Genomic DNA, 4,708 nt, shown 5'->3' on the forward strand with positions numbered 1-4,708 from the left:
TGCTTAATGGGTACAGAATGTGGGTTCTGATGCAAATGGAGTTCTGCGTAGAGGAAAGGAAAGACAAATTTGCCCAGCAACGCCCACAAGAGGAGAGGGACAATCAGAGACCTATGAGCTGCTGAGGAATAAGGGTCCATGTTGGACACAGAAGGGTAGCCACCAACCCAGTGAAAATAGCAAAAAGGAACCAATAAGATGATGCCAGGTATAGATGCATAGCCTTAAATAGCATAGACCTGTGTAACTAGGTTGTCTACAGACCTGGATCCCTTGGGCAGATCTAGATATTCTCAGCTCTTTGGATCCCAGCTATGGGGGTGAATAGTAAAGCCATGCTCCCCTGATCAGCTTCAGAGGGCTTTGAGATCCTGGCCCCAGATCTGCAAGATCTGACTCCAAAGGAAACAAAAGTGGATTTGAAAATGGATAGATGCCAGACCCGAGGAGACTGAAGGTGAAGAGATGATCTAGGACAGTAAGAACATAATTTGATTTGCGGAAAGAGATAGGAGGTGGGAAAGAGAAAAAAAGATCAAAGGATTCCATGGAAGAGATTAAAGGGGAGGGAAGGACAAAGAGGAGAGAGAGTAAGAAAGATTGGAGGGGTCAAATGAAATTGAACTTTTTGGACAGATTAAAGAGAGGTGAAGGTGGCCAGGTGGTCAGGACCCCTGAGGCCCATTGGAGTGGAATAAACAAGGGACATGAAGTGTGGTCAATGAAAAGGAAAGTTGCACATGAGTTTTGAATGTAAAAAGGGGACGGGAAGGGAATGAGAAGTAGAAAGCCCAGAAGAATGAGGAAACTAGTAAATGGAAAGTGTAAATATTGGGAAAGGGCATCATTGGAGACAGAGAAAGGAGGATAGAAGAATAGAGAAGGTTACCATGAATAGAGAGAAATTGGAGAGTTGGGGGTAAGAAAGGAAAGCAGAAGCAAAAAGAAACTAATTAGAGTGAAATTGAGAGTGAAAGAGGAAGAAATGAGAGATGAAAAAAAGTCTGAAAACAGATATAAAAGATAGGTTAGATGGATGGATAGACATAGATAAATGAGAGAGAGGAGAGAAGGAGATAGGGTAGGGGAAGGGAAAGAGACGGAGGGAAGGGACCATGCATATTTATGAAGGGCCTACTATGTGGTAAGTACTTCATGAATATTATCTCATTTGATCCAACAACCTTAAGAGGCAGGTGCTGTTATTATTCCCATTTTACAGTTGAGGAAACTTAGATGAGCAGAGTGACTTGCTAAGGGTCACATGGCTAGTGAGTGTTTGAGACCAATGTGAATGCAAGTTTCCCTGATTCCAGGTCCAGGTAGGTAAGCAGGTAGACAGGAAGAAATAAGTAGATAGGAGATAAAAATGTGGTATATAAGTAGAGAGAGGGGTAGAAAGAGATAAGTAGATAAGAGATAGAAATGTGGTGTATGAGTAGATAGATGTAGTTAGAGATAGAAATAGGTAAGTAGAAAGAGAGAGACAAGGATGAGTAGATAAATAGAGATAGAAGTAGATGAGAGAAATAAGTAAATATATAGATAGAGATAGTGATAGATATAGAGAGAGAGCTAAGTAGAGAGATAGAGAGAGAGAGGGAAAGAGAGAGAGAGTGAGTGAGACAGGGAGTGAGTGAGAGAGAGAGAGAGAGAGAGAGAGAGAGAGAGAGAGGGAGAGAGAGGGAGGGAGGGAGGGAGGGAGAGAAACAGAACATTTTTCAAGTATGTGCTATGTGCCAAGAATTGTGCTAAGTGTTGGTGATACAAATATAAGCAAGGAAGATAGGCCCTGCCCTCAAAAGGCATCTCTTCTAATGGGGAGGAGATAACAGAAAGGAGGGAGGAAGGGTAAAGGGAGAGTAGATAGGACATTATATAGAGGTCTGGGACTAGACAGAATTAACATAAGCTCACATATCAGAGTCAGGGGACCCAGGGTGAAATTTAAGGTGCTATTGGGGAATAAGTGGAAATGATGGCCTAAGTGGTGACCTGATGTGGAGATGGTCAGGAAGTAGACTTGGTAGAGGAAAGACAATACAAAAAATTCACTTATCAGAGCTGGACAAAACGGCAGTGTGTGAGAACACTGGCTCTCAGGTTTGGGAGTTTGGGTTCAAGTCCCACCTTTGATATACCTGTATATATACTTTAATTAAGTAAATTAACCTCCCTGTGCCTCAGCTGCTCATCTGTAAAATGAGGGGGTTTGAATTAGGGGCTCTTTGAGATCTCTTCCAGCTCTAACTCTATGATCCTATAATATTGAAGGGGAAAGAAGAGTTGAGGATGGTGGGGAAGAGGGTCAAAATTAAAAAGACCCAGGTAATGTTTTTCTGAGTTGGTTTTGGGGATCCACAGTAAGGAGGCTGGAGGAGTGACTTGGATCACTGACAGAATAGTTCATGACTAGACAGAAATTAGTCATCGGACATGACAGATAGTTTATGGGTGGCAAGTGGGTCCCTGATGGCTGACTCCATGTCAGGAAGAGGTAAATGGAGGGGAGTTTCCTCCATTGTTATGTTGAGAAGGCTTCAGTCCATTAGTGATGTAAAAATCTCAAGATGATTCCCAGGGGGCTATACCAGTTTTCTTCTTTTACAGGAATCCCAAGCCACTGTGTCTGCTTGATTTTTCCAGTCTGGATGTCCTGTGTCTTAGCAGTCCTGAAACACATGCCAGAACTCGCTAGCAGAAGGAACCACTTTTTTCCATTTCCTTACTTTCTTACAAAGGTGTCAAGTAGCCAAAGGACCATACTACCACCATAAAAGACACACTGAGAAGAAGAAGTTATATGAGGGTTTATGTTTTGCTCTATTGTCAATTACCTATGGGTGGTGGGACATTTACACAATTACAGTAAATGAAGACACCTCTATCCTCATTATATTCAGATGTAACAAGTGCTAGTGAAATACTTTGTTCACTTACTGGGCTAATCTAAATATGTCTTCTGGACTGGGGTCAACTTGGCCAATCTAATAGGCGTGCTACCCCTATCTGGTATATCTGGTATCATGCCCATCAGAGTGAGTGTCTGACTCTAGCAATAGAGGACATTCTCTTGGATGTAGCCAAGACCACTGCCATATTTGTGAAAATCTGATTTCAAGAATCCCCCAGATTTTGTTCTGGCTGTACAGGGCTGAGTAAGTTTGTAAGAGCGTCCTCAGCAGTTCTATATGTCCAATAGAAATGAGAGTCATGTAATGGGAGGACGTAGAACATAAAATCTCTAGATTGAGAAACTCCTATTTCTCAAGGGTTTTTTGGAGGGCCAGTGTCCCAGAGTCCTTACTTAAAATCTGGACAGCCTTGCTAGTGACCCACACAGAGGTGATCCATCCCCTCTACAATTCATGGGTCATCACGACCAGTCAACTACTGGGTTAGATGTGCCTTTATCATATGCTATAGCTTAATCTTAGTCATTCCCACTCAATTATACCAAGGTTTATACTACCCATATGATCCCCATGGAGAATCTGAAAGATAAGAATGTGGTTTGGGCCAAATGGAACGGGACGGACTGGATCTCATGGGAGCCCTGCTGGTGCTTTCAAAAGAACAAGGGTTGGCTCTGCTCCCATTGGGATTCCAAACCATTCCTGAAGCTAGAGTCAGCTCAACTGGAGTCTCTGCCAGACTGTTTCTTCATTCATGAACAAGAGAAAGCCTTGATTGTTTGGATCATCATTTCGTTATTGATTGCTGTGCTTGTGGTGCTCTGCTGTTTTTTCATGAAAAAGTATCACCAGAGGAAGATGAGATTATGGCCCAGATTGGACTTTTAAACCATTCTTTCTGTCCTAAAAATGGAGGTTAGAGGGAAGAAACAGAGTGAGGCTATTTTGCCCTGGATTTAATCTGCTTTGGAAATGCATATTAAATGGGGGAGCATTGATTGGATAGTTGATAGAAATATTTGATAGGTACAGTATTGATTGGAGTGGGAAAGGGAGTTTTGGGGGAGGCACATCTGGACAAAAAGGAAAGAAGGAGACCAACTCGCATGGTAACTATAACAACAGCTCTAAGGGTGAGGCAGACAAGCACCCTCAGCACGTTGTTGATTACAGCCGTCAATCAGCAGACCAAATCAGTGATGACAGAAACGAAGCCACTGGGGACTTGGGAATGTGTGGATTTCTGGGTAGCAAAGTCAAGCAGATTCTTGTCTCTGAGGTACCTCCTGAGAATAGGTTGGAGGCAGAAACTGAGGAGGGCAGAACAAACCTATCCCGAAATGCTTCTGCCCAGAATAGGGGGCATTGACAAATAAATCTTTAATTCTGCAATCACAACAGCCTTTGGACATTTCTTTTCAACCCAAGGGAACTGCCCAGTTAGAGAGGGAAAGGTTCTGAAAAGGGAGAGATGATTCGAACAAAATAAAACAAAACAAAACTCTGGACTACTTCTTTGAATTTGTCTTTTGCTAAATAATTTTTGTCATCCTAAAGAGTCCTAATTGTTTCTTGTTTCAAGGAAACTGTCCCAGATTACACCAAGGTAGCATTGTGTAATAATTGTTTTTATTTTATTTGTTTTTGTGGAGGGGAGAAGTGACTTGCCCAAGGTCACACAGCTACTAAGAGTCAAGTGCCTGAGGCTGGATTTGAACACAGATCCTCCTGACTCCAGGGTTAATACTCTATTAACTGTGCCACCTAATTGCCTCTTTAGTAAATGTTTTAAA

At 42.3% G+C, this 4,708-nt stretch overlaps 1 long non-coding RNA gene across 1 annotated transcript; it reads left to right on the plus strand.

The window, feature by feature from the left end:
• The first annotated feature begins 215 nt into the window (after positions 1-215).
• Positions 216-4,419, plus strand: LOC140526610 (uncharacterized). Its single transcript, XR_011974442.1, has 2 exons — positions 216-457; positions 2,611-4,419. It is a non-coding gene; the product is annotated as an uncharacterized lncRNA (long non-coding RNA).
• The last annotated feature ends 289 nt before the right edge of the window (positions 4,420-4,708 follow it).

The sequence above is a fragment of the Notamacropus eugenii genome, chromosome 2 (genome assembly GCF_028372415.1).
Source record: "Notamacropus eugenii isolate mMacEug1 chromosome 2, mMacEug1.pri_v2, whole genome shotgun sequence".
NCBI lineage: Eukaryota > Metazoa > Chordata > Mammalia > Diprotodontia > Macropodidae > Notamacropus > Notamacropus eugenii.